Consider the following 10,797-nt stretch of genomic DNA (forward strand, 5'->3'; position numbering starts at 1 on the left):
AGGACAATACCCTAATGTGCTTCATTAAAAACTTCACAAGTACTGCCAAAGTCAAGCATGGAATGCAGTCAGTGAAAGGACAATACCCTAATGTGCTTCATTAAAAACTTCACAAGTACTGCCAAAGTCAAGCATGGAATGCAGTCAGTGAAAGGACAATACCTTAATGTGCTTCATTAAAAACTTCACAAGTACTGCCAAAGTCAAGCATGGAATGCAGTCAGTGAAAGGACAATACCTTAATGTGCTTCATTAAAAACTAAGTACTGCCAAAGTCAAACATGGAATGCAGTCAGTGAAAGGACAATACCCTAATGTGCTTCATTAAAAACTTCACAAGTACTGCCAAAGTCAAGCATGGAATGCAGTCAGTGAAAGGACAATACCCTAATGTGCTTCGTTAAAAACTTCACAAGTACTGCCAAAGTCAAGCATGGAATGCAGTCAGTGAAAGGACAATACCTTAATGTGCTTCATTAAAAACTTCACAAGTACTGCCAAAGTCAAGCATGGAATGCAGTCAGTGAAAGGACAATACCCTAATGTGCTTCATTAAAAACTTCACAAGTACTGCCAGTGTCAGGCATGGAATGCAGTCAGTGAAAGGACAATACCCTAATGTGCTTCATTAAAAACTTCAAGTACTGCCAGTGTCAGGCGTGGAATGCAGGGCAGATTTTGACACCCCAAATTTGTTGAAACAATTCTTCATTGCAGGCTGAGTGTTTATCCTCATGAACTTCAGAGAACAAACCTTGTAGGTATTGAGGAAGTGAAAACTAAATTGAAACTGATGTACATAAGAACACAGCAAGAGAACTTTTTCACTTAACTGATGAGCTTTGAGCGAGTAGATTCACAATAGTGCAGATGTGGCAATACTGATCATTAACAGAAAGACTATAAATAGATTTTGCTAAGAAAGAAAACACTTGTCAAAAAATGGATCGAAAATAATAGGGATAAACTTGGGTTTGCTGCTCCTATTTGAAGAGTCCTATTTAGGGGTTGCAATTTTTTTATTATAAATGAATATATATTACAAACGGGTGATTTTAAGTCCATCAAAATGTCCAGTTGAATTTGGGGGTAGGATTTAAAGATGCCTTTTCCACATTCAGTCTGGTCAGGTTTTCATGTTGGTCTCATGTGGAGATATGCGACAAGCAAACCAAAATATCAGCAGACAAGCAACTTTTGTGGAAACGTTTATACAGTTAACTTTTGGTCATAGATTTTTTTTAAAAATCTGAGAAAATTTGTAAAAATACCTTAAGAAAAGCCACAATAACAAAATGAAAAGATCAATTTAGTAAGGGAATAAGTTGGATCATTCTTCAGTAAATTCACCAATGTCTGTGCTGTCATATTGCTAGTTGTTTCTATGAAATGGTTTTCAAACTCCAAGGTTGATACAGATAAAATGGGTTTTGCAAGTGGATTGGTTTGAATAGGGATGGACTATTAAAACTCCACCTCTTGCTTGTGATAAACTGCAGACAAGACATTTCAGAGAGGATTCAATACTTCAGCTCTCAAACTGAAGGAATTCATTTCAAAGCCTCCAACTTGAATTGCATAGAAACAAAAAAATTTAGAGGGAAGAAAAAAACAAATAAATTAGCTGCCTTAGATAAGGTCTAGAATTGTCAAATTGTTTTTAATGCAGATGTGATTATGATATTGTACAAATGAAGGGATTTTCAAGACTATGTACAAAATTTTGGTTAGTGCTTCAGTTGCAAGTTTGGAATAGTCTTTAAAAGGATCTAATTTTAGTTTTTAAACTTCCATTAGGAACATTCACCTTATATTTACTTCTAAAAATAGTTTGCAATATATTGACATGGTGTTGTTTTGAATGGTTTTTTTTACAATACTGTATGTTGAGATATTCTCTGCTTTCAAACTATTTTAGCCTAATTTTGTAATGTTTGAGACAGGCATAGAAATATACATAAAAGAACCAGATTAAATCAGAGGATTTGCATACATTGATCAGTAGACTGGCATCTGAATCATTAGATTTCTTTATCAGCATGTATTTGTTTAGGGGATTGAAAAGACAAGTGCATTTTCTGTGATATGTATTCTCTTCATGCTGTAACAAAACAGCAACTATTGCAAGAATAATTAATACAAGTTGGCATATTATCAATGAAATGAAAATGTAAGAATTGTATTTATCCTAGTTCATTGCAAAGATTTTTAAAAATGAAACCCACTAGAATTTATAGTTTTCTTCACAACATCACCGACTGATAACCACTCGTGACCTTCATTTTTATTATTAAATTTCACATTTAACCCTTTCACCACTAAGTAACTTTGCAGGCATTGTATTCCAAAGCTTTTCTGGAGCTTTCAAACACTCTGGTGGGTCCAGCTCTCCTAGAAAATTGAAATAAATCCCTTTGTATCTACGAGTTTCATCCAGAACAAAAAAACTAAGGAATTAATATAAAAGAAAACACATTCAGCCAGCATATTTTCAGATTCAATTTTCCTATGGATGGGTTTTGAATGCCTCAAGAGTACTTTCCAATATTTCTGAGGAAGGAGTTCTTTAGTGGGACTTGAGATATATTCAAAAGTCTCGTAGTTTTTAACCAGTAGGTTTTTTGTTCAGCCTTAGGAGGAAGTGCTTGCTTGCTCAGTTTGAGATCAATTAAAAATATACAGTATATGAGAGCTTCTAAAAAGACCTTGAACAATGCAGTAACAATTAATACCAAATAATTTAAATTGTTGGTCTCCTCACGAAACAAAATTCCAAACTTATTTTAAGATTGCAGCAAGCTTGCAATGTAACCTGCCGCAAGCTCAGATTTTAAGCCATGCAAGCTTGATCACTAGCTTGCAAAAGCATGCCTAGTTCATTTTAAGCTTGTGCAAGCATATTAATTTTACAAGCTTGTGCAAGCATATTAATTTTACAAGCTTGTGCAAGGTAGCACTAATTACAAGGTTTTACAAGCTGGTGCAAGGTAACACTAATTACAAGTGTTCGCAAGCATATTAATTTTATAAGCTTGTGCAAGGTAACACTAATTGCAAGGTTTTGCAAGCATATTAATTTTGCAAGCTTGTGCAAGGTAACATTAATTACAAGGTTTTGCAAGCATATTTATTTTACAAGCTTGTGCAAGGTAACACTAATTACAAGGTTTTGCAAGCATATTAAATTTACAAGCTTGTGCAAGGTAACACTAATTACAAGGTTTCACAAGCATATTAATTTTACAAGCTTGTGCAAGGTAACATTAATTACAAGGTTTCGCAAGCTTGCCATTAACAAAGCTGGCCTATCTTAAGCTGCGTCAAAAGAACTGATATAGCATCAATTAAATTATATACATTTTGATGTGCAAAAAGTATGTAATATCAAATATTAAAATGAGGAAGGCTATTTATCTCGTTGGCAAAAGCATTAAAAAAATCACTTAACAATTAAGTCTAAGAAATATCAGTAAGTGTTATTCAAGATCATCCTTTAATGAGCACCTAAATTGTGGTTTTTACCATCCATTTTGAAAGGGCTGTGACATGTGTCAAAGGAATGATACTTTTGTGCTATAATACACACAAAACACATTGAAAGTTGATACCTTAAGACATTTTGAAATATAATAACTGCCATCTTCTTTGAGAATGAAAGGAATTAGATGCAACAATATCTGAACAATTGTTGAATTTGATATGCGAGAGGAAAAAAGATCTAAGAATAATGGAAATGAGATTAACACATTAACCCCTGGTGACGAGTTTATGTGGCAGCAGGTAGTAGCCTAATGCCAAGCTCTGTAGCGTCAAGGTCATGTATGATACACTAAAGTGGGTGGTATTATAGAAAGGTAGACATATGTAACTCTACAATCATGCCAAATAATTTGGACAGTCTAGTTGCACTACAAAATACAGAGGGATAAACCTCGTTTTTTGGACCCGATTTTTTTTCTCCACCCAAAATTCACCTGTGGTCAGAATCTGATTTTGTGTATGGATTTTAGACTTTTTGGTCTCGTATCTAAGGCAGACTGATATGAACTGCAGATAGATGACACCTTTGCAAAAACTAGGATAAGATGGGTATTTAGAATAAAGAATGGTCTCGAACTCCAACTTTTACCCTTCTTCTCATTTGCAAGCCAAATAGCCAATGGAAAATGATGTTTCAAGCACAACTAGGCATTAGGTTATTGGAAGATCACCTGGAAGTTGATGTATTGTAACGCATTCAGAAATAGCTTTCAAAATGTGTTTCCTACTTGAATTTCAGGCGAAAATGACAAAAACCTCCAGGGTTAATGGGCTAAACAAGCGTGCTTGTAGTTTTATAATCTTGTGACCCTATTGATTGTGTGAAGCAACATTACAAAGTCTTTTGATGTATTTAAATCATAAAAGTAGAACAGTACACTGCCACCAAACTGCAGTCCCATAAACTGACAAAATTTTACTCACTAAGATGATAATTCTGATTTCAAATTATCTCTCAGATTCTGGCATAAGACAAGGAATTGGTTTATTTTGAAATATATTAATAATGTTCATCGTTGATTTAAAGAAATGGCTAAATACAAGTAATTACAGGTTTTTGCATTTTTGCAACATTGAAAATATTATTTAACTCAGGTGTATTTAACTCAGGTGCATGATCAAATGATGTGAATTTTAAAAAAAAACAGATTTTAATTTGACTTTAGATTTTTATACTGCACATAATATAGTCACAACATTTCAGAAGTACTGATCTCATGCACAGCTGCCGTCTTTCTACTTTCATGACTGATTATTACAGGTTTGCAGACTTGGAAAATATCCTTTCACAATAGACTGGTTCATGTTGGTTTCTGCAATGTGGATATAGAGCACGAAGTAAAAACTAAAGTTTTTGTTAATTTTCTTTATTGATTTTAAAAGTGTCTTTAATTTTTCAGTGGTACTTTGAACTATAAACAGGTGTGGTAGACACCTTTTAAAATGGTATTTTTGTCTAACTGCTGATAGAATAACAGGTATGATAGAAACATAGTACAATTAAGTATTGATGCTGGATGTATGATTGATCTTCTGCTTTTTTCAATAAACTTGTGGCTTGTAAAAACACCAACAAAATGTATTGATGAGTACGCTGAAACTCTTGGTACCCTCCAGTAGTTGCTGTGCTGATATTATTTACCTAATGAACAGGAAAATGGACCCCTCATCCGAGCAATCCTCAGAATATGATGGATGAAGGACATTCTTTGAATACCAGACAAAGCTTAGCTTAAATTTGAAGATTTGAAAGGAAAAAGATGCCTTTGACCTGCCCTTTCACCTTGCCACTGTAAAACCCAGCGTTGCCCATGTCACATCCTGTATTCAAAGAAATCTGTTTTGTTGATGAAAACATTCAGTCAGCAAAGTATAGTGTGTGTGTGTGTGTGTATGATTTGGAATTTTAACTTGGCTTAAAAAAAAAATTCTGTCATATGGCTACAATGTCTGCATTGTGGCAGTTTACAGTGATGTCTAGCACTGGGGCATCATGACACAGTCTTGTAGTATGTCCCGCCCAGTTATATTATCCTGACACCCGGTCGACCTCTGCTAACACTAACCTCTTAAGCTGAGCACCAAGCGAGGTAGCTGCTAATACCATTTTTTTATAAGTCTTTGGTATGACTCGGTCGGGGTTCAAACCCACGACTTCCTGCCTCTGAGGCAGATGCTCACTTAGGCCACTGGAGTTGTGTATGTATGTATAAATAATGTCTTCAAAGGGTGAGAATTGAACCCTTCTAGCTTTGTCAGGTATTGAAAGTAATGCACAGATGAAAGGTCCATTATTTTCTATACGATAAAAATTGTTAAAGGTTCAATTGGCATACTTCATAGCTTGTCAACAAAAGGGTAGTCGTAATAAGATTATTATATTACAGTCTGATCCTGGACTGTAAGCATCTCAAAGCAATCAACAGAAGGATATCCGGGCTTTAGATTTGTATGCGTTTCTGCAATCAAATACATGAAATGTCTTGGCAGCATCCAGTATGGTTATTAGAGTCAGTCATCAGCTATAGGCTTTTGAAGTTGAAGCACTTCTTGTAGATTGAGCTTTGAATTTCTTGGTATCAATTCCCACATTTCAGCCATCTTGTATTGTATCTGTTGAAATACGTTTATAAGTTTTAAATGAAACACATGCTTTTTACAATATCCAGGGGTCATCTGTCAGTTTTTTTCCCCTTTCATCTAGACAAGACAATTTCTACCCGATATAATAATACCTGATTTATTTGTGGCTCTAGAATGCTTGATATTTGGGTAGCTGCTGCCTTGCTTAGTTCCTCCTGTTCTACCATCTCTGGCATTGGTTTACATTGTATCTGCCCTGCCTAGTTCCAGCCCCTAACAAATATGTACCCATACTGTCCCAGAGTATAAATTATTTTAAAATTGTAGTATTCAAGCATTTTGGGAGTTTATCCCAAACAAACCACTCTCTGATGTGGGTTCCTCATTATTACACAAAGACTGATGAGATGAACTCCTGGCTGTAGATTTTTCATCATATTCCATGAAAATCTATGGAAAACACTCAAGTGTTTGGACTAATAATCCAGGCTATGTCCAGGGTAGGCTGGAAAACTGAGAACAATTCTAGCATGGAAAAAGCTGGAAAATTCTAGCATGGAAAATGCTAGAGTATTTGGGCTAATATTTCAGGCTATGTCAAGGGTAGGCTGGAAAACCTGGTCAATTCTAGCATGGAAAACGCTGAAGTATTTGGACTGATATTCCAGGCTATGTCCAGGATAGGCTGGAAAACCTGGACAATTCTAGCTGGAAAATGCTGGAAAATTCTGGCATGGAAAACGCTAGAGTATTTGGACTAATATTACATGCTATGTCCAGGATAGGCTGGAATAGCATGGAAAATGCTGGAGTATTTGGACTAATATTCCAGGCTATGTTCAGGGTAGGCTGAAAAACCATGGACAATTCTAGCATGGAAAACCCTGAACAATTCTAGCATGGAAAACTCTCGACAACACTAAAATTTTGCTGAAAATCGCAGATTTTTTTCCCCCCACGAAAACAGTGATGCAACTTTTGTTTGATAATTTCAAGAGGAACATGATCCAAATTACCCCATCCAGCTCCTTATAGGGACTGAGGTGTTTAGTAACTTTTGAACAAGGAAACAAATTAAATACTATACTTGTCATAGGTTAGGTTAATAGTTATTAAGTGGATAACGTAGCTTAAGTTCTAACAAATGTCATTACACTGCTAATGGTGTCATAAAATCCAGATTACTGGCTCCTTATATCATCCGAGTTCCTATAAATACTTACTCTAGCTATAGTATGAATTTGTTCTGAAGTAATCTTAACAACAAAATAACAGAAATTCACATTAATTTCTAAGTTTTAATAGATGTTTTAAAAAAATGTTACAAGTGTTGTTTCAAAGTTCATTATCCAAATTTTTCATGTTTCATGGTACTCCTCCTGATGGTTCAACTTCTCCTTGATGATTTCTGAAATACAAATCAATTAATAGAATCCAGAGCAAGATTTCAAATTTAATTCAATCACACACACACACACATACAGAGGGAGAGAAAGAAAGAGAGAGAATGAGAGTTATGCCTGAAACATTTCATGCAGTTAAAGTACTTTTTCAGTCTCTGAGGTTGGCAATTCTAACGAGTCACTTGGCTTTATGATTAATTTAATTTGTTACCAAGTAGTCTTGCACCTGCTAAATATAGGAGAAACATGTGACAGAACCTTTGGATGTCACCTACTCGGGTAATGGAAAACAATGATCTAAAATGAGACGAGTCATTCTGGAAACACTTATGCTCTACAGTATGAATTTTCAAGTAATTATTCAAAGCATTTCAGAATATCTATCAAGCATCTTGAAGATGAAATTATTTGTTAGGCACTGAAAACTAAATGTAGCTGACCTTTATTTAACCGCCATATGTTTTTGTAAGTCCAGGACATGCATCCAGTTCTGTTGCTAGAATTATATCCAGTTTGTCTTTCAGCCAGAACATCAGGTGTATCTTGAACTCAAGATTCCTGTCAGACTATCCCTGTCTTTTGTTCCTGACTTGAGTACTTTTTTCCCCACCTGGCTAAAAAATAATTTTTTTAAAAGTCCCCCAAACTGATTTATGCATCTAATATTTTTGCATCATTGATAACGAGCCAATTCAGAAAGCCAAAATTTATCTTAAATATATGCAAAGTGTTGTAATATGAAAATCCCCTTCATAAAGTTTTGAAAGAATTTAACTTTCAGTATACAATAAAAAGAATTATACTTAAGTAGGTAAATGTTTGCAGTTGCTTTTAGAAAGATGGTTTTATACTTTGGTTCCTGAAAATGGACTAAAAGTGCCACAGGTAACTTCTCCACAATGAAACTTGGGGCATCATCACGATCTGTAAATGATCAAGTCCAAATATTTTTTTAAAGGCTTTATCAAAATATCTCAAAATCACATAGCTCACAGACATTTCAGAAAACACTGTTTACACCCATCAATATTAACCCTTTCATCACTGACAAACTTTGGTAGCATCAACACTAAGTACATTTGGAGTTGTAAAGCAAAATGACTTGTGGATTTTGAAATGACACAACTTTGCCAATTTTAAAGATATCTGGCTGGATTAGGTGTCAAAATCAAAGTTAAAAATAAAATTTATGACTAATTGACTAAAATATGCATATCTATTACAACTGTTAAAATACAGGTACAAACAGGCAACACAACAGGTAAAATACAAGTAATTATCTATTTACCTCTTAGAAAACTTAGAAAGTTTCCAAAACTTGTTCAGTTGGCCCTAGATGTACTCGTGAATAATTCCAGTAGCAACACAAGTCTTTCTTTCAGGTATTTGACAGGTAGAAGCTAGTCATATTCTAGTTAAAGTTAATCGGAAGTAAAACAATAAATATCACAAAGCTGTTTTTCTTTTATCTTCAACTAAAATAAAACTAATAACACCAGCATAATAATTGAATGTATAGAAGAATCTATCATTTGTAATGTCTGTACATGTAATATTTATTCATTTGTCACCTGCAGACTACACAGGTAAGTCTTCACTGCCAGTAATACACCTTTGTATGAACGTCTAAGGGTCCCCAAGTGGCTGAGTGGTCTAGAGCGCTCTCCATTATAGATCATTATGTGAGAAAGCTTGCCACTAGCTTCTCGTGGGTCGGTTGTTTTTTCCGGGGTTTTCCCGGGTTCTTCCTCCACCATTAACCCATTTTATCCTGTTTACCAATTTCAACTGCAGTGCCTGATTCCTGAGAAGCAATTCTAAATACGTTGTGGTAAAACAGAGCATCATACAGCAGCAGCTGCTGAAATTGTGACTACCTTCGCCATGTTTACTAAAAATGTTGCAACAATGTTATTTCTTTTATAAAGCATGTAAAACTATTTATCTCTGAAAAGGTAATAAAATTTGCAACACAGTGATATGTTTTCTTATCATTTACCAATGTACATGCTCACAAATGTATTTTGAAATGACTTGAAAGGAAAAAAAACAAATTAAAAAACTTACCAAGATGTTCAGTGAATCTTTTGTCCATGAAAATTAAGGAAATGCTCCTAATAGTATGCAAATAAAATAAAGATAATTCAATTTCTAGTATTTTGGTCCAAATTTGAAGTTTATAGCACTGTTAGTTCAAAAGTTATAATAATTTTACTAAAATTGGACATGACACAAGGAACAATTTGTTTACTTCACATTCTGGAACATGTACTTCAGCGTGCAGTTTCTCATGAAAACTTGTCACAAATTAATCCTAGAAATCTTTCAACGTAACAATTTGTTTCATCAGCAAGTTTTTTCCAGATTAAATCATCCCAAAGTAACTCAAAATAATGTTTTGCATCGGCTTCTCCTGGGTGTTGCTCCTTCTTTAAATTTAAATCTTGTCTGCAACCGAAGTGAAAAATCATCCCGGACCCATTTTTCTTGAAAGCTTTCAAAGTCAGCTTCATTCTCCGAATCGCTGTCGAAAAGTGCATGAAGCCATGCATCATTTCTTTCATCAACTTCATTAAATTCTAACCCATCATTCAAGTCAATATTATCATCGGAATCATCCAAATCGTCAACTTCGGTGTCGCTACCCTCGCTATCAATATCCATGTTTACATCATAGTTGTCGGCCATCATTTTATCGATCGATTTTCAAGTCAACAATTTCTTTTCCAACCACGTTTTTTTTTTTTTAAATTTCACCGCGCATGCGTGCTTTAACCATTTCCTGTGCAGGTGAAGAAGTACACATATATATGTGATGTATAACACGTGTTTCTACAGACGCTACACACATACGTAGTAGAGTACGACCGTAGTCGTATTCAGGATAAAATGGGATACTACGACTGCAGGCGTATTCAGGATAGAATGAGGTATTACGACCGCAGTCGTATTCAGGATAAAATGGGTTAATACTGACCATGGCCTATCGTGTGCTGAAAAATGGCATTAAACCCCACAACAACAACAAAATTCTATGAAAGTCCACAAAACAGGTGCTCCTGGCATTAAGACATAGTGGAACTTTGCATTTGTCACACATCAGTGTAGTTTTGGAACCCTTGAAGGGATTATCTGTCATAGACACACCTGGATGGCTGGCCTTGTAATTTTTGTGCTTCTTGTTGCAAACTTAACACAGTCTGTCAGCACTCACACTTGGCACAGGCCAGTGTGCTTTCTCATCCAGTCTTTCTTCATCATTGTTCAGTTG

The 10,797-nt window shown here is 35.0% G+C and overlaps 1 long non-coding RNA gene across 1 annotated transcript; it reads right to left on the minus strand.

Moving 5' to 3' along the window:
• Positions 1-7,414: 7,414 nt before the first annotated feature.
• Positions 7,415-10,489, minus strand: LOC149796774 (uncharacterized). Its single transcript, XR_016421456.1, has 3 exons — positions 9,594-10,489; positions 7,967-8,140; positions 7,415-7,531 (listed from the first exon to the last, which is right to left on the minus strand). It is a non-coding gene; the product is annotated as an uncharacterized LOC149796774 (long non-coding RNA).
• Between the last annotated feature and the right edge of the window lie 308 nt (positions 10,490-10,797).

This window comes from Sinohyriopsis cumingii, chromosome 6, assembly GCF_028554795.1.
Source record: "Sinohyriopsis cumingii isolate HCF-2022 chromosome 6, ASM2855479v2, whole genome shotgun sequence".
In the NCBI taxonomy this organism is placed as follows: Eukaryota; Metazoa; Mollusca; class Bivalvia; order Unionida; family Unionidae; genus Sinohyriopsis; species Sinohyriopsis cumingii.